General features: G+C 33.6%; 1 protein-coding gene across 5 annotated transcripts in view; it reads right to left on the minus strand.

The window, feature by feature from the left end:
* LOC106458630 (cationic amino acid transporter 2-like) overlaps positions 1-20,505 on the minus strand; it is a 52,614-nt gene that overhangs the window by 24,951 nt on the left and 7,158 nt on the right. Inside the window, exon 1 of one of the 5 annotated variants that reach the window (XM_013918154.2) lies at positions 2,187-2,320. The exons of 2 other annotated variants lie outside the window; for them this stretch is intronic. The gene's annotated coding sequence lies outside the window, so the exon portion shown is untranslated. Of the gene's footprint in view, positions 1-2,061; positions 2,075-2,186; positions 2,321-20,505 lie in introns of those variants that run through there. 2 more of the 5 variants (XM_022384903.1, XM_022384904.1) reach the window with 2 other exon arrangements.

Consider the following 20,505-nt stretch of genomic DNA (forward strand, 5'->3'; position numbering starts at 1 on the left):
CTACTCTTTTACCAATGAATAGTGGGATTGACCCTCACATTATAACGCCCCCCACGGCTGAAAGGGCGAGCATGTTTGGAGGGACGGGGATTCGAACCCGCGACCTGCAGATTGCGAGTCGAGCCTCCTAACCACCTGGCCATGCCGGGTCTAAATAATTATGAAGAAACGTTGTCAGTTCTTCAAGTTTAAAGGTGTATAACAATTAAGCATGACCCAGGTCTAGGTATTTCGTTATAATATGACATATAATAATTTTATTCACATAATTCTGGGTCCCCAGAGGCACAGCGGAATGTCTGCGGACTTACAACGCTAGAAACCGGGTTTCGATACCCGTGGTTAGCAGAGCACAGATAGCCCATTGTGTAGCTTTGGCTTAACTATAAACAAACGTATATTTTTTTATTGACTTAATATGTTTCTGTATAAAGAAAAGCGAAAATTATCATTTTATTTCACTCTTAACTGTTTCATTCCTCCAAATTTGGACATATTGAAATCGAAATATTTATCTTTGTCCTCTACGTAAGTTAATTTTATCATCAAGATTTGGCAGAAGCTAATCAGTTTGTAATAAGGTCATGTGTCCACCTTTGTAACAACAGTGTTTTCCGTCGTTTTTTAGAAATCTCAGAGACCAGCGTTTATTATATGTAAGGGCTGTTGAGATGTTTTTTGTGTTTTATTTTCGACAGTAAAAACGAAAAGAATTAGAAAGTAACACCTTTGGCTAAGCATATTTGGTATATTTTTTGAACCAGAACAGCAGATTACGCGACACATCATGAGTTAAACATGAGTTAAGTTAACGATCCAAAGGTTTAGGCATATCATTCCTACACGAGGACTTTTAACCGAATAGAGGAAATGACTGTCACTTTTATAACGCAAAAATAGTTAAAAGTAAAGGGCGTATTTGAAGGCATATCGCGGACTCGAACCTTGGATTTCCTATACACAAAACGGCACGTTAACTACTGAATCAGGCCCAGGCCGTTTTTGAATCTTTTAAATATATATATTTTTTCCTTTCAATGAAATTAAAGTTCTTGTTATATCATTTTAGATGGTTCAAATACACGCTTAGTGTCAAGAGCAAGTTACAACTTGTCAGAATTTTGTCAAATCAAGAAAAGTCATTATTATCAAGAACCTTATTCTAGGACTTGTAAAGAACTTGGAACAGAGAAAGCGAATGTTCATTGATATGAGTTTAGTGATATCATTCCTTCCTACCATTGTTTTTTAAAACATGTCGATAACTATAGGTTTTTAATTATGTTATACGATTTTTCTTACAGCTGACTGCTGTTAACGTAATTCTATAATTACATAGTTTAATTAACTGAGTGAACGTACTCGTTTCGAGGAGACGGTCGTGTTTAGTGCTGTTACTTTGGACTTTTCTTCGTTAATGATATTTATCATCTCATGTTATTTTCAATATTTATCCTTTGATTTGTGTTTCTTACTTCCTCCTAAAACTTTATGGTTACTATACAATCTCTTTATGCTTTTAACACTTCTTCACCCCCCCCCCCCTCCCCAGTGACTCATCGTTAAGTTAGCAGACTCATGACTTTAAAAATCGGGTTTTGATACCCGTGGTTGGCAAAGCACAGGTAGCCCATTTCGTAGTTTTGTGTTTAAAAACAACTTAACATTTCTCCATTGAACCATAAGTATAAAAAATACCACATTGCATCTCTGGAAATATCTCTCAAATGTAAGTTCTAATAAGTAACATTTGCTGTTGATAATTTGCTAAGCTCTGGGTCCATAGGATTTAAAGGACACGCAGACGATGAGGCTTTAATAAGTGCATATATGATACACATATATTTTAAGAAAATGAATAGAAATACTTCAAACAACACATTTTTCTCTAACTACATCAGACTACGGCTTGTACATTATTGTATACTCGAACCTGATTCTTTTTGTATAACAAATTTAGAAGATAAGAATGAATAAACCGCGAAATATTTTAGCAATGAAAAATGTGTTTTCAATGCTACAAAACTGAATGAAATTCTTACACTATGGAAAGATACTTACAAAAACTTCAATAACATGAAAATATGCAATATCTAATTATTTTTTACTCAGATTCTACAAATAACTAAAGAGATTAAGAATAAAAATCAGAGAATCTTTAAAAAAATCTTAACTTGAAATTCTACCTGAACACAGACTAAAAGTACGTCTCACCCTACTGCTGTACTGTAACGAAGTGCTAAAAGGTGCAGATTCACCAAGTTGCGACGCCATACACTGTTGAAGTGACGTCACAACAATCATTCTGTAAGTAACTTTGACTGCACTCTTATTTTAACTGTTATCTTGTGTGCTCAGTCCACATTTCTACAATTGATTGGTGAGCTGTGTTACGGTAGATTTGGCATTTAATCTCACATAGGAGGAGGATTAATGGGTCTTTGATAGCGTGAAGCAACCTGATTCTGGGTGATTAACGGTTTCATTGTTTGGAATCACCTAGATTAAAAGTTAGTGTAAATATACTTACTGATGGAGCTGAGGCACGAATAAAAATCTGGAAAGGCCGTACACGTCACACACTTAAGTAATTTTGAATCTTATACCCCACCTAGGTTATTTAATTTAATTTTACAAGTTTGTTTACAGAGTGGCGAACGTGATCCGCAGATTGCCAGTCGAGCGCTCTAACCACCAGACCATGTTTTGTGATAGTTATTATTTATTTGTTTGTTTTATAATTTCGTCTAGAGGTACATAAGCAATGTATTCTCATAATCATCCTAACTGTGAATTGATAAAATAAAGAGAAGGCAGCCAGTCAACAGCACCTACCACTAACTCTTGAGCCATTCTTATCTGATCAATTTGTGGGATTTGACCACACCTTTTAAAGCACACATGTGACTACAAAAATATGAACAGAAATTTATCACTTAATCTTCATTATCTATTTAAGAGCAAAGCTGTACAATGAAGTATCTGCGCTGTGCTGTCGTAGTAATAAATCCCGATTTTAGTGTTGTAATGTAAAACCTCATGCTTACCGTTGAGTTATCAAAGATCTACAAAAGAAAAAAAAATACTCTACGTAAAGTTCAGAAATGAAATTAAAGGTTTTATTTTATTCATAGTTGTTTACATAATCAAGGATTAAAACATTTTGTGAGGATTTTGTTTTTCTATTAATCATCTTCTTTAGACAGTTTTTTTACACAATCAAGGATTAAAATATTTTGTGAGGATTTTGTTTTTCTATTAATCATCTTCTTTAAACAGTAATTATATATATATATAAATTATATACATTAGCAAGTAAATGTATTTAGTCTCTTTTCGTGGAGTATATATCTTTGTATTAGTGCAACATTTCATCGTTCTTGCAACATCTTTAAGTTCTTATATATTATATGATTCAGAAGTCCACTGAGAAGCTAATATTTCAGAATTAGAAAGGCATGAAATATTAATTGTTAGTAATAAGTAATGAAACGTTGTGGGCATACTCTGTAACAATATCACTGAGGGCCTTCAAAGTCAACTTCAAAGACATGACTTTCGAAACTTTGAAGCTTTTATTAACATGCATTAAAACCACCAAAACTTTAAGTTACAAAGGAGTAGACAATAAAATAAAAAATTAAGTAATCAAAAATTACCAAAATTGCTCCACAACAACAAAAATTAGAAGCATAAGTGGAAATGAGGTAAACACCTTAAAGGTAAAAAATTAAAAGGTATTAGTAGAAAGTTGTTTTGAGGGGGGGGGGATGATCCATTTCTGCTAAAAAAAAAAAGTCAGATTTCAAAGAAGATGTAGCGCTTCTGGCTCAAATATTCAGACTTAGTGAAATACTTACTTCTTAGAGAATAAGAGAAAAAGGGCACCTATTTTACAGCACATTGTAAATGTATGGCTGGATAGGTAAAAAAAAACAAAAAACTTTTTCTAAAGTTTGTTGAAAGTAGTGTATCCAATTGTCTTGAGTTTCTTTTTATAGAGGAAAAGAAAGACACAACGTTTCGTCTCATAAAAAGAATATCAAAATTGTATAAAGTCTTTTTTGTGAGATGAAATGCTGTGTTTTTCTTTCAATTTAAAAAAAAAAACACCAAATAGCCGAGAAGAATACTAAAAATGTTATTTGCCTTTCATTATTAAGCACTTGACAAACACAACATACATTGTTTACTTAATCAAATTACTGTCTAGATTGATGCAGGATGTATAACATGATGAAAAACTTAAATTGAAAGTAATATATACTCTTATTAAAATACTACCTTAGCTTTTGACAGTCTTTTTAAAGTATGCTCTAACGTTGGTACTGTGCTGTTGAGACAGAACAGATAAAGAAAATCGTGAATGTTTGAAATTTCTTTATCTAACTGATATATAATATTCATATAAACAATGAGTTATTTAAAGAAGAAACAGGACATTCTTTTAATTGTTGCGAAGAAAGAAAGGTTTATTGCCTGAGTGATATCATCACTGACATCAATAATTTACTATCAAATGAATTACATTTGACATTTGCAAACATGGAAACTGTGCTGAGAATTTTTTACAATCTTCCTATTAGCAATGCTACAGGTGAACAGTAATTTTTTATGTTAAAAAAGTGAAGAACTATTTACGGAAAACAAATCACTGTACTGTTTACCTTCTTTTTCACTTCTGAACATAGAAAACAAAAATTTAGAACATATGAATTTCGAAAAAGTTATTGACCAGTTACAATTTAAAAAGTCAGGAGTTTGATATAAGATGGGTATTTAGACTTTTTTTTTACGTTTATATTATATATGTATGTATGATACAATATTAGTTACTAATTCACGCCATTATGAATTATCTAATTGATTATGTCAAGAATAACACTAGCGATATGGGCCTAAATTTGAGGTTGCACCTATGAACCCAGAATGGTTAATTCCGCCATTGGTACTCAATGCTATAAATATTAATTGTACAGCAAAAACATAATTGTATAAGGAATTACACACTGTAAATTACAATGTTAGTTAAATTAGTTATCACAAGTGCAATAAAAACATACAAGTAAACATCACATGAAAGTTTTTAATGACAAGTTAATCCTAAAATATTCTCTTCTTATCATATTTAGAACAATAGCCTCGCCTGTTATATGTAACTTTGACTTAACCTAACATAGTATTTTATTACTGTGATGCATTTTCGCAGTACAATAGACTTGTATGGAAATAAGGAAGATAATACTTTTTATTTTTGAAGCCTTTGTTTGAAAGTAGTAGTTTGAGAAACTGAATTACCACCAGGTGTAAATTTGTACAAAATCGATAGTTTGCAGTTTTCACACTACCAAATAAACAGTTCAAATAGGAGTTTCCTCAATTTTTGGTCTGTAGAAAATTTTAGTAGGTTTATTTTCCTAAATACATACAAGCTTCTAATTCAATGGTTCTCGACTTACGTTAACTATGATGTTTTCCAATTTTTCACTAACCATCATTACTACTTTTGAAAGCTATATTTCCAATTTTTCACTAACCATCATTACTACTTTTGAAAGCTATATTTCCAATTTTTCACTAACCATCATTTCTACTTTTGAAAGCTATATTTCCAATTTAAATCTTTGTTCGTGATGATATTAATGTTAGAGCTAGAATGTTCATAAAAGTAGTTCTAGAAATTAGAAAAACTCCTCATCAGCAATACAAGATACGAAATGGAAAACTTATAAAAATTCAGCAAGAGAACTGGAGTAATTTCTGCAATACACTTGACGACTTATAATCCAAACCTACACTATCCTAGAAAACTTTCAAATGCATATGTCAAGAATCAAAAGACAGGGAACATCCAATATAATAGTACAACAGCTACTACAGATAGTCAGAAAGCCAGCCTATTTGCTAATTACTTTTCGGACACTTGTATTACACCTAATAACAACAAGTTTGATCACAACCACTTCCAAAAAATTTATGACTTCGTAAAAGAAAATCAAAACTTCTATTCTCCCACCTTTCCCTTTAGAATGCATGCCACCAATTTAAACATTTCAGCATACAACATTTCAACACCAGTTACAATACCAGAAATTAAAATGCACTTACGAACCCTAAAAAACAGTGCCCCTGTTGAAGACAAAATACCTAACATAGTCCTTAAACAGGCCTCTCCGAACCTACTAGAACACCGAAAAACTTATTTAACTTATTTCTCTTTACTGGATACCTCCCCAAACTTGTAAAGAAGTAATAATCACCCTTACTCCTAAAAAAGGACAGAACTTCCTAACGATTTCGGACTAATTAGCTTGTTAAACATATGGAAAAAATCACCACCACCAGGTTATTATCGTTTTTAGATAGCAAAAAGTTATTGTCAGAAATACAAACTTAAGCGCCGAAAGAAAGAACAGACAAACAGCAGATCACCTAGTTAGGTTAATAAGCAACAAGCAACAATAACAGCATTCTTAGACGTCCAGGAAGCATTTGATATCGTATGGCACAACAGCCTTAAATATAAACTAATCAAGTATAAAATACCCATGATCTATTCTAAATGGGTAGCCAGTTTCCTCGAAAATCGTTCAGCTAAAAAAAAAAAAATAACAATAGATCCCAACCTTTCACCTTTAACGCCCGAGTACCATAAGGCTCAGTCCTTAGCCCTCTCTTTTATATACCATATTCATTAACTATCTACCTAAATCTGATACATCTCACACTCGCAACACAATATGTTGATATTATCCCGACATGGAGCACCTCCAGAGACTCAACATTTGCAGCCAAGAAACTACAGATTTTAAACAAAATTATTGCATGGTGTAACAAACGACGCATAATACTTAACCCGACAAAAATACAAGCCATTACATTCCACAGAAGCTTAGACAGAAAATACAAATCTTTAGAAAACGTAAAACTCCTTCTTGATGATTCTAATATCCCCCTAACCAAAATGGTCAAAATTCTTTGCATAACCTTAAACAATAAACTTACCAGCACTCCCACTTTAAATTGTTACGTATTATAATGTATCCCGAATGAGCCCCCAATTTAATACTAACGTATTATAATTTGGAATAGCCTGAGACTGAGTTAAATGATAATTTAGATTTAGAAATTAAATAAATGTTCTTGTAAAAATACTAATGTCCGATGTGAATCCACTGAAGTTAAATGGTTTGTAATATTCGAAATATACACACCACCTCCCATTCTATACACCCCTATGTTATGTGGAACAAATCACAAACTCCCCACCAGTTAAAAACAGAATTACAAAACTCGCAACTAATTATTATAAAAAAAAATCAATAAATAGAAATCCACTCACCTCCCTTTTTCCACTCTAACCCCCACCCCACGTTCTTGGAGGAAATATGTAGTCCCCTATAATCTTATTCACGACAATAACGTTAACCTTTGAATACAACAATAATATGTATATATGCGTAACTCTCTTGTTTCAAGTTTTTTTACAGATTCTCATCTAGGTACCAAGCAGCTGTCATCGCTTTCTTCTACTCCTTGCACCTGGGGAATGAGTGAACTATATTAGGTCATATCCAGTGAAAGCGAGTTTTCTCGGGGTACTCCACCGTTCCCCGACACCACCACCAAAATTCTAGGCATTGGATTTATAGATCCCTGCCAGGCCCTGAAAAGGCTCGTTTGTCGACGATATACTGCTTCTTTTCGTCTGAACACCCGATCAACTTCACCGAAACTTTGCCTCCTTCACCTCATGTCATGCCTATGTCACCTACCATGTCTTTCAAAATGTAATTATCATAACGCCGAAATTATTCTTCCACACTTGCAAAAATAATCAAGTTCTGAGTAAATAACACTTCCTTTGTACGAGCCCCCCAGTGACACAGCGGTATGTCTGCGGACTTGCAACGCTAAAAACCGGGTTTCGATACCCGTGGTGGGCAGAGCACAGTTAGCCCATTGTGCAGCTTTGTGTTTAACTTCAAACAAACAAACCTTTGTCCGAGGCAAAGGAAAATAATCTATCTTCGAGTTGACTGTTCGACGGCCGACATTTGTAAAGAGGACGATCGAATTGTTCTTATATAAAATCCTGTCAGTTAGTTGTTCATTCATTTATTCGAACATACAAGCTTCCGTACTTACCAAAAGTGAGTGCTTCTTCAATTAGTCATCAATCAAATAAATTTCTGTCACACGTTATTAGTGTATTAGGCCTAGTTTTGGAGTTTCTATTGAAAAGTTTATATTTGAAGTTAGGCTTATAGGTGAATTTGGCTGTAGCAAACGTTAAAGAAGAAATCAATTAACGTGTTATTGATACATGGACTGAACTTAATATTATTTGTATTAAATAACCCAAAGGAATCGTCCAATGACAGAATATGTCGCAACACTAATGTTGGAAGCGGGACTTTTTTGGTGAAAATAAAACACAACTTCAAATTTTAATGAAGACAAAACGGGTAAGAAAAAGCAAGAGCGAATCTTTACTAGAGATGAAACGGTATTGCGAAAGTTAAGAAGAAAGAGACAGAAAATTAACAAAGCATAAGAAGTAAGAGGTAGAAAAATAAAAGAAGACACACAGACATATATTAAACAATGAACAAGAGGTAACGGACAGGAATTTAAGAGATGAGTTAAAAGAAAGACATAATATTAAAATTAATCTGATTGAAGAAATGATCTACGATGCTACTGGAGATATACAGAGAGAGATTACAACAACAAAACTGAAGTACAGAAAAGCTGTAATGATGAAATAACAGAAGCCTGCCCATAACAGACGACATGAGCATTGGGATAAAACAAAGTAGATGTACATCTTTAAAGAATGTTTTCTAGTTAGCAATGGTACTTGAATCCGTTAAAGTTACAAATAAACTACTAAAGCCACCATCTAGAAGTTACTGGTTTATCATATCCTGTAATAATGAAACATCACACCCTACCCCTGATGAGTCTAGAACTGAAAGAATGACAGACACATGATTACACAGATTGAAGGAAATAGATCACAATAAAATAAGTGTTTCAAATGTAAAATCAAAGGACATATTACATGGAACTTTAGATTAAAGCCTGTATGGAATAACAACTCCCAAGGGATGCCAGAAAGAGGGAACTGTTAGAGATGTTAGAAACTTTTCTATTATAGCCAAGACTGTGAGGAATCAACAGCGTTTAACATGTTATGGAGGAAGTACCCTACAGATGAGTCTTTGAGCTTAATTATATCAACTGAGCAACAGAACTAACCAAACACACACACACACACACACACACAAAAGAGAGGAACTAACTGGACTTATGAAGTGAAGTTCAGCTGGGAATGCTTCATCTACTACAAATTACATAAAGAGTTCATCATTTAAGGAAAATTGTCCACAAATTCATGGGTTTATTGGTAGGAAACCTTGCAGTACATTGACTGAGAATTGTTAGATCAAGTTTAGTTATGAAAGGTACGAAATTGCCTGGGGCGTATTTAAGTCTAAATGCCTAGTCAGCTACAAAAAATGGGGGCCTAGCGGGCTCTATTCTTACCAATATTATACATCCAACGAAAGCAAATAATTTCAACAGATAGCTGAATCAATTGATACACTTAATAAATAAAATAGAATTGAAGTAATTTATTTCTAAAAATAACGTTATATATATATAAATGGGCCTGGCCTAATGAGCGACCCTGTCAGCTTTAGTTGACTGTTAAATCCACCCTTGGAAGTTACCTCCATAGATAAAGAAAGAAGAGGTATTAATATGAACAGTATGTAGACATAAAGTTCTAGGAAAATTAAAATTGAAACTTATCTTATTGTGGAAAGTTTTCCTACACCTTATGATGTCTGGGTAATTGACATCAAGGAACAGTACATATTGGAAACTGACTTAATGTAGATATCTGGATGTAAGGTTAAGCAAGCTTCACTCTATGATCAGGAAATTTATATACTACATGATAACTACTAAACCAGAGATTAAACTTTTAATAACAGCAGGGAGAATGATCATTGTATCACGAAGAAGTGAAATATTCATAACATGGGTTTTAGGAATAAATCTATATTTATCAGCGGGGTGTAATGGAACTAAACACTTAAGCTCCTCCTGAGGAATTGATGGTTAGAAAAGTTTTGTAGATCTGAAGAATAATATGTCATACTTTACTTAAATCACCTTGGAATAAAATGAGAAGTCACTATGATGTTAATGCTGCTAAGACTGGATTTGATCAAGGTGACATGGTATGATTGAACAATTCTCATCACAAGGAAGGACTAATTCCAAACTTAGATAAGTGTTGGGAAGGATGTTATACTGAGAAGAATCGGTGATGTGGTTTACAGAATCCAAAAAGACAGACAGTTCAAGTCAAATATCAACCAATATGATAATTTTTGAAAATATGTTAATTAGAAAATGACCCAAATGGGTAAGTTCAGAAAGGAATGTGCCTGCAGAATGGGAATGGATTGATTTATAACACAGAGTGGTGTCCTGTACTTCACTACCAGGTAACAAACACCCCAGCCCTATTTCCCAATTGAGAGGTGTGTCTACTCAATCTCATACCAATGGGATTGCACTATCCTATAAAGTACTCTCTAAATTGACATCCCCAGTGGCTTGGAACTGCAGAAGCAAGGGTTCTCCTAAACTCCACTACAAGAAATGGAAAGAGAGAAATCTACAAGTGTCAATATGAAGAAGATAATAATGAATAGAACATACGGAATAAAGAAGATGATTTGGATTGGAATGTCTGTACAGGGAAGAAAGGGTAGAGAAGATAATGGAGAGAACATCCATTCACTCTCTCAAGTCACCAAAAGTATGTTGATGTCAGGGAAGAAGATGAACCTATCCTTGTGGTAAGTAGTATGTGGAGGAGGACAAAATAAAAGGGAGTATGGTTCTTACAACAAAACAAGGAAGAAGGAAAAGAAATATGTCCAGAGCATATAAAATGAGGTTGAAACACATTAGGCATAGAAAATCCTTAGGCAGAGCTGTAGAGTACATGGGTAAAAGTGAAGAATGGAGGGGAAGTAGAATGGCAGTGATTAAAAGATGTCCATGGCTGTAGAAACTCCACTGGGAACACCAGCGAATGGAGAAGACACTTTTTGAGAACAGTTCAGGCCAAGGTGAGATTAGATTATCTATCCACTACCAGGGCCTGAGCTTTAAGGCTTGGTAGACCGACAACTGAATGCGAGGGTCGTGAACCTAAGTGAAAAGTCCAGAGCCAGGAAACAGAGATCCAAGGAGTGAATGCCTCCCTGTTAGAGGTGGAAAAACAACGAGGAATGAGAAACCGAAGAGAAGAGAGAGTCCCCAGATGAGAACCATACAGGAAATGAAAGGCAGATTAGATCCCTCGTATCAAATGCTCTATGTCACAAAGACAAAGAAGTAGATTAAGCCTGCTCTGCATATAAAGTGAGAGAGAAACCTAAGTTAACGAGATACAAAGTGGAGATTGAGACTGAACTGGAGAGTCAAATCAGACCTCCAAACGAGATGACTCCTGAAGGAGAGGGAAGATTGTAACAGAGGAAACCATGTTGGAAGAAGCAAGTAGAGGCCAAACGTTCTAAAAGTAGTGAACAATAGGCCTCAGGAATGTAACTTATGAGTAAAAAGCCACTGGGCTGAAAGAAAAAAGATGGAGCTGTAACTAACTCAAAGGGAAAGACTGAGAGCCAAATTTCGACTAATGCAAATGAACCAAAGGAATCGAAAGGTGGGCAAACAAATTAAGATGTGTAGTAAGTGTCTGAGAGCACAAACCAGTTTATTCACAACAAGGGAGAGTATCCACAGGACAGCGAAAAAACTGCTCATTAGAAACCTGAGGAAAGACAAAAGTTGGGTCAAGTGAAACAGACTGATATCTGGCTGACAACCTTCCATCCTCTTGGGAACCACAAAAATATGGGAATAAATTCCAAAGTTGGGTTGAGGAATTGTCCCATGGTCTTTGAAACAAGAGAGTTGGAGAGTTGAAGTACAGTGGAAAAACCCAAGGAACTCAATGGGCTGTAGCCAAAAGAGTCTACCAGTGGACAAAGTGGAAGAGCAGAGCTCCCACAGAACAAAAACCTGAAGAGTGGCTCAGAAACAAATTACCTCCAAGACTTTGAGACAGATAGCTCTCCAAGACGAGGGACTGGAGATAGTAACAAGAAGACAAGAAAAAGAAGAAGGGGCAATATCATGATATCATAAACAATGAGAAATCTGGTGAAATCCCCTGGCCCAAGGTGAACAGAGATAACTGCTGAAGAGCTGCATCAGCTCAAGATGCCAGTGCATAAGATATACTCTCAAAAAACCACATTGCAAATAAAAACTGCAAGATATAAGCCCTAGAAAGGGGAGTATGGGAGGAGAAAATAAGAAAGAAAGTATATCCCAGAAACAAAGAAATCAAGTTAACTGGGTCAAAATGGAAGAAAACCTAAGGCAAGATGGATATAGGCATGTGCAAGTTGACCCAGTAAAGCTGATATGGTTGTGATGGAAAAGTGTCCAAGTGATAATGTAAACATGAGAATGAAAAAAAAAAATGGAGTTGAGAAAGTGATGAAAATGAGTACTGAGAAAAAAAAGAGGTGATTCATAAACTGAAAGAAAGGATTCAGGTGAAGGAGGTTCATACAACAACGGAGCCAAATATTTAGTAAAAAATTACTGGAGAAAGATAAAACAAAAAACACATACCTGTAGAATCCAAGCAATGAAGGATAAATGTGGGTCTACCTGGTCCACATTGGGAAGAAAGAAAGTGAAGAAAAAGCAAGCATAAAAGCAACAGTGGTGAAATACTTACAAAATAGAACAGGATCAGCTGATAAAACAGCTGTAATATTCTAGTTGCTACTGTTCACATTGCCATGGTTTCTTTATCTGCATAATTATGTATTCACAGCAGTATGTCTGCAAACTTACAATGCTAGAAATCAGGTTTCAATATCCCTGGTGGGTAGAGCACAGATAGCCCATTGTGTAGCTTTGTGCTTAACTAAAAACAAATAAAAAAGTATTTATAGTTATTCTAGTTCTCACAGAGATTCACATCTTAATGCTTTATCCATCTGCATAATAAAGTAATCATAGTTAACTCTACTTCTTAAGAGTGATTCACATCATAATGCTTTAATTACCTGTATAATCAAGTAGTTGTAGTAATTCTAGTTATTACTATTCACACCATAATCTTATGTTCATCTACAAATCAAGTAATTGATGCTATTCTAATCGTTACAGTGATTCACATCATAGTATTTTATTCACCTGCAAAATCAAATATCTCTGCTATTCTAGTTGTTAGTGATTCACATCATATTGATTTTATTTACTAGGAGTCCAGCAAGTGATCTCTTCTAAATGCAGTGAAAATTATTAAAGTAAAAACGAATAAAAAAGATAAATCATTTTATTTGAACTTCAAACTTTCCAGATGTTTTGTTGGAAATTAACAATGATTAAAAGCTATCAAGAAATTTTTTGTCTTGTTATCCGTTGAATAGTTGTGTTTACTGAATGGTATTCTATCTAGCCAAACCTCACTGGTTTGAATAGTTTGTTTCCTGGTTCATCACTTCAAGTACTACTACTTATATTCAAGCACTACTTTCCACTCCTGAACATAACAATAACTGAATCATCATATTTCTCAAATGCGCAAAAATAAATTATGTTAGAAGGCCAAGAATGGGAACGTTTGAAATGACACTGAATATGATTTGCCAACTGGTTTCATTCAGGTGCATGAAAACATAATTCATTAAACAAACTAAAAGCCTAGGTGAGGTTGTTTCTCTATAGTTAATACTCTTCAAACAAGTTATAGTACAGTAATGCACCCAAAGATGAACTTTAAACACTTAAGAAGAAGCAAATAACCAATATGCATTCATATACTGTTTCATAAGGTGACAGTCAAATTCCACTATTTGATTAGAGATGGCAGTAGGTGCTGTAGAGTAGCTACATGTCTTCCTTCTAGCAGACAGTTCAAAATTAGAGATGATTAGTGCAGATATCCCTTGTCTAGATTTATATAAGTACTGAAAACAAGCAAAGGAACACATATTAAACTTAATTTTAATTTATATTTTGGTTCTTAACTTTTGCTCTTGCATGATACACTTTATACAGAATTGAAAGAAGTTTAATTTTAGGAAATAAATCAAATGGAACATGATGTCAACTTGTTTATTTGATTACAATGTGGACAAAACATTTACAAATGTTAAACATATTCAAGCAAAAACTTATCATATGAAAATAATTCTCAAGATGAGTTTGCAAAATTGACTACCATTAATAATTTCAGTATCTTTGTTGTTTACTTTCTCTTGGTGTAACAGTCAGAAAATACTGGTTTAGGTTGATAGAAGTACATATACACAAGAAATTTGTATACTCACCTTTTCCATTATGATCACACTTTAGAAATTTTACCACATCAGAGGGTCATGCACATTCAAAATAAACGCCTTAAAAATAAAACAAACCTTTTGGTCACAGCATCTTGTAGCTTGATAACCTAGCCCTTGGTATACAAGTACCTTAATATTAAAATGATATTTCAATGGTTTCTCTTTCTTTCTAAATTTAGTATTAAAATTCCAATGTAAATAAAAAACATTAGTGAATATCAGATAATACCACCTATTATTAAGGAAAGAGTCTGAACTTGGCATGGTTATATCTACATGATGTCCAGAAGATTTTTTCTTTCATTTTAGCCCATTTGTAGAACAGTTTCACAGGAGTGGCAGATGATTACAATGGTCAATGCTGTGCTCAAGTTCATTAAAACTTTTCTCAGTGGGACTGAAATCTTGTAATTGTGCTGACCAAGGAAGATGGCCAACAGTCATTGGCGTGTTTTATAAACCAACTTGAGACAATATGATCATGTAGGATTGTTGCAATATTATCTTGGAAGAACCCTTTTCTATGTGGCAGAAATACCGGATTGTGCAAATGGCATGGTTAATCAGGAATTACTTACCGTTCAAGACCCAAACCATGCCAAGACCAACACCATTACACTTTAAAGCAGCTTTCACTCTCAGAAAAACACAAGCAAGGGCAAATGCCTCATGTTGTTTACTCCTAATTTCTGTTGTTAGTTTATAACAAGGTAAGATGCAATCCATTAGATCACATGACATGTTTCCCATCATTTGCTGTTTAAACCACTGAAGCTGAACTTTCTCTAAGATAAGCATTCTTTGGATTGCTTTTCAGTTACAATATAACAGGTTTTATAATGTCTTTTGCATGATATGCTTACAGACAGCCAAATCTTGCCCAGTACCAAATTAAATGGTTAAATAGAATGTGGTCCAAGATTTGTCACAATCACTATCCTTTACAAATGTCTTTTTCCTTGGTCAGTCACCAGCAATTAAAAACTACAGTTTTTCTTAGTGACAAATGTATTCTTTTTTCAGTTGCATCTATTCTTAATTTAATGACAAATGTTTTTGTATAACCATTTTATGAAAATATTAAAATTAACAATATTATGCCTCTTTTGAAAATAAGAAGTCCTTGCTATTAATAACTGTCTAGCAAACTAGCCTGATATGCATTCACCTGACACTTTATACGGTCATTTAATTTTGTATATGCAAATAAACTAAGTTTTATACTTATGAGTATGTTTAAAATTCCTAATAAAGTAGCCAGTCCATATGTTTATAAAGTTTAGGTACCTAGTCCTGTTTATAGTCCCAATATTGTTTAGAATGAGTACTGAATCATATTATCTATTCACACAATATAACAGGGTAAGTTGTGTCATGTTCCATCTGTAACGTTCATTTTTTCAAATTATTCCAACCCTGTCAAATTAAATAGTTTTGTAAGCTCATATGTTGTATTTACCTCCCAAATTGGTTGCACCTCCAATTTCTGAGCTAGATTTGTCAGAAAATGCATTTAGAGTACCATTTAATGAAAAAAGACCTTTTTTTTTGTCAAAATGATGCACTGTCATTGAAATCAGTAGAAGCCAGTTGAGTTTTATATTTTTTACAGTAATCAATATATGAAAGAGATTTGAGAAAAGGAAGACAAGAAAATGTAACTGAGATCTCACTCAAATAATTTAGGAGAATGCTACAGACGGGACAAATTTAAGATAATTTCCCATTATTTATTCCCTTTATATGGGCTGAAACTGTGTGTATATCATTCTTCTGACTTAGAAATGTGCAAACTATTCTTACGACTTTGACTTGGTAAATATTTCTTCATATTTCCACTTATATAAAAAAACATTATGGACGACACATTTTATGAAAAAGTGAAAACATCTTACTAACGTTGATTTCTTATAATGGTGATTTTAAACTAAAAAATCATGTCAACTACAAGGCTTGATTCTCCAAAGCCTTCAACTTGAAGTCCAAAATACATTACAGAAAGTCTATATGATGTTCACTGATTTGGGTTTCTCTTTCAGAAGGATGTTCATTCCCTGAAGCATTTTATGTTTCTCTAATATCTCAACAAAACATGCTTTGGATGCTTTCTCTGTCAAAGGTTGAAATTTAGTGATGAAACACAAAATTACCTTTGTTCTCCTCAATTGAAATAATCTGACAAACAAAACGTGTCACCCTGTTTCTTCCTAGCAAATTCACCTATTACCCAGCTACCATTTTGCACTTTCTCCCACAGTTGGTTTTCTTCACCTCCTTCCACTTCTCCCTCTTCAAAAATCTTCATCATCACTGCCTACATCACTGTATACAAACTTCTCTTCACTGTTTGTTTTGGTGATGATTTAATTGATGATATTTTCCTTCCATATGTTAGTTTAAATTTCTTTGGTGGCATGTCAGATGTTTCTTTCAGAAATAATTTGTGTGGCTATGAGAGAGAGAGAGAGGTAACAGAAACTCCATTCAACTTTCAAGTCCCTTTTAAAGGCAACAGATTTTATATCTCTTTAGTTTTCACTTTATTCTTTGTGTAGGTAAACAATGTTAATAAAGCTATGGAAATTGACTCAAACATTTATCAAGGAAAGCTCACAGATAGACTTTTAAATCTAGTACTGAGATTACTTTTGTCTGCTTCTAAATATATTCAAGTCATCTCAGCATTGTGCTTATCTGCAAATCTGGCCATAAATCAAAACAACAACTTGTTCCTATATTGACTTGTTGGTAAATCTGCTGTGATACTGATTTTGGTAACACCTTCTTCCAGCAATTGTTGAAAGACTGGATCAAGGCGGGTAAATACAGCTAAAGCTTTTTGATCAGTATAAGTCACTCAAGGCAAGAACAAACTTCTCAATTTTGCATTCTCACACCAGTCAATGTGTACAGTAGCAATGTTTTGTTGTCTGCATCCATTGCATCTATGCAGCCTGTATAAATGCTTTGAACTGCATGTGATCTCTGTGAAGATGGTCTTTCATAATATTAAGCTCTTTGATAAGCTGGCTTGTGAAGTCTTTCTGACTCAGCAGTCACTGCATTTTGATTCCATTTTTAGAGTCTGAATTGGGAACTATAGACTATTCAGTGAAATATATTTTCTCATTGTTTGCATATTTGCAGCTTGCTATATCAGACAACTGCTCAACCAACTGTGAAGTTGGGTTTGTCTACTGCCTCCTTGATGTTGACTCTATCTACTTTCTTCAAGTTAACCAGTTTTTTCTAATTTTATTTTTAGACATGTTTCACACAAACCAGTTTCCCAATCAACTGATGATGGTGATGTAACATAATAAGGCACCAATCTTATGAAGTGTTGGTACAAGAAATCAGTTTCACTTTCTGTAAGGCACTTTTGATGGAGGGTTTTCAAATGACCTAAATAATAACAAACTGGCTGTTTCTCCATCCTATTTTGGGGATTTGTAGCTACTTTCCGTGTATCTGAAGCAACACGTGATACATCCTCCCAACAAAAGAACTCTTCAATGCTTTTCTCTAGAGGGGTATTAGTTGAGAGACTCATTTTCACATCTTTGCTTAAGTTTAAACCCAACTCCTTTCTCGCAACTAAAACCATTCCTTTGGGAAAATCTGATGAACATAGAGCAAGTTTCATCTTCTTCTTGGCACATGGTATCATCTTGCTCCAGAATAATGATTTATTTAATGAAGTTGGTGTTTGAAGGGGAGAAGTATGATAATTTGATAATGATTTTATGTTAAATGATACATCTTCAGTGCTTTCTTTCCTACATTTTTGGTCTGTTTTTTTTCCCTTCTTTGTCTTTGTGTTTCTTTGTCTTCCCTTAATTAAACTGACCAAGTTCACTTTCATGGCAATGTGTAATGATATACTTATGTTTAAAGGCTGGTGCTTCTCAAAACTTCTGCAGGCTATGCTGAGACTTGTTTAGGTGTTTACTTCTCAAGTATCTTTTGTTTTTGTCCATACACCCTCTTCCGTTCCCTTTCTTTCCTTCAGTATTCTTCTAGTTCTCCTGAAGAGTTCTCCATGGCAATCCTTTTCAGTTCTATTTCATGTTTCTTTTGTAACTTATCTTTTTCTTTAGCAGCATTGTACTTTCATGGTTTTGAATACAGCTTGACTCTATACTTTTGAACTCTAGCTTTATTTTTGTCAACATTGTCCTCCTCCCTTTCATCCAGTCCTTTACTTCTCATTTGGACACAGCTCTGAACTAGCACTAAAAACAAATAAAATATACTGAATTGGTTAGATTCTGTTACAAAAATTGGCACAGCAATGCTGACTAATAAACAAACATTTACAAAAATATAAAATAAATTAGTGAAAAATTTACCTGTTGAATAGTAAAATTTGATGCTCTTTCCAGAACCAGAAGAATAAAACAATTTGACCATGTGCCAAGAAAAGTTCAAACATTTGTATCAAGTTGGCACCAAAAATCAATTTTAAACCAGAATTGGTATATAATACTAAAATACTCATTATGAGAAAACGATGTTCAAAATAAGCCATATTTTCATGCAATGCTTACCTTCTCTGTCATTATAAAAAATTATTTTTCTATGTTATCATGGGTGAATTTATCTGACATTTAATTTGAAATTGTTACTACAGACTCATAGAAACTCAATGAAGGGGTACAAGTATACACTCTTGTTCTGAGAAGGAAAAATTCAAAAAATAATTATTCTGTTGATTTTGTGTTAAAAACAGGACCTATGTTATGGAAGGAACATTCAGTAATGTGGTAAGTAATTATGACAGTATTATATCTGGATATTTATTGAAGTTCCCTACATGGGAATGAAATATACCAAGTATGAAATAAGAGCCAAAACTAGTTTTAAAAAATTTGGTTATTCAAAGGTGCATTATGGATGGGACAAATTTTGGGGAATAAAAAAATTGACATAAGAACTTATCTATTGATTTAATTACTGAAAAATTTTTATATAATGTCCTGCATCAAATGGAATGTACCTACATTAAAATATTGAAAGCCTCATAATTTGTGCCTTAGACATTTTAAGTGTTACAGATGGGACATATTTAGTGATCAAAAATGTGCAAGATTAAAATACATGCACTTGCACGAGAAAATGCTAAGTTCATCATCTAATTGTTGCCATATGGAATTGTCTTATATTTGTTCTTCAAACTATCGTTAATAAAGGCTTTCCAATTTTATCTATTTCCTAGCAAATTCAATTTTTTATATGGATCTTAATGAAAATCTCTTTCCAATTTTTGATTTTTTGGCAAAATACTTCTACAAGCTCCATGTAATATTATTATTATTTGTATCACTTAGGGTGGGCAGTAAATGTTTCAATCAGCATCAGATGTATGCTTATAAATAATGCAGATTCAGCCAACAGCATATAGAATCAGTCACATTTTTTGGAGTAAACTTATATGTGGAATTTCTGACTGATAGCAAAACACACAAAATTCTTTCAAAACTGACAGACAGATGAAGTATTCAATGCCCATGGTGTTGCATCAAACTGATACTATAACCTAAAAATATGCAATACTCACTAAATAAATATTTTGTTCTTTAATTTTGCAAAAAACTAAACACTGTCTACTTATTTTGTTTTACTTTTACAGGAAGAAAACTCTCAGTTCACAGGCATCCCAACTCCTTACAGCTGTAGTTTATTCTGTTTAAATTTATATATATATATATCTTGCCCAGGACAGGCAAATAAATGTAGGAATTCACTCTCAATGCAAAAGTCACTGTTGATGCACAAAACATTAAACAAGTGGAAAAGTATATCAAAATTTCTTTAATCAATTATGTTTTCTTCTACAAATACATCTCATAAATAAATCAGACTAAGAATCTCTTCTCAATAAGCCTTATGCAAATATCTGAAAGTTGACTTAATCTCTTTTTTTACCGTTGGCTAATTCTTTAGATAATTTTATCAACTTATTTGAAATCTTATTTTGTTTTGAAGGATCTCTTATGAAAAAAATGTCAAGAAAACAAAATGGAATAGATAGGATTTTTCA

This window comes from Limulus polyphemus, unplaced genomic scaffold (genome assembly GCF_000517525.1).
Source record: "Limulus polyphemus unplaced genomic scaffold, Limulus_polyphemus-2.1.2 Scaffold495, whole genome shotgun sequence".
NCBI lineage: Eukaryota > Metazoa > Arthropoda > Merostomata > Xiphosura > Limulidae > Limulus > Limulus polyphemus.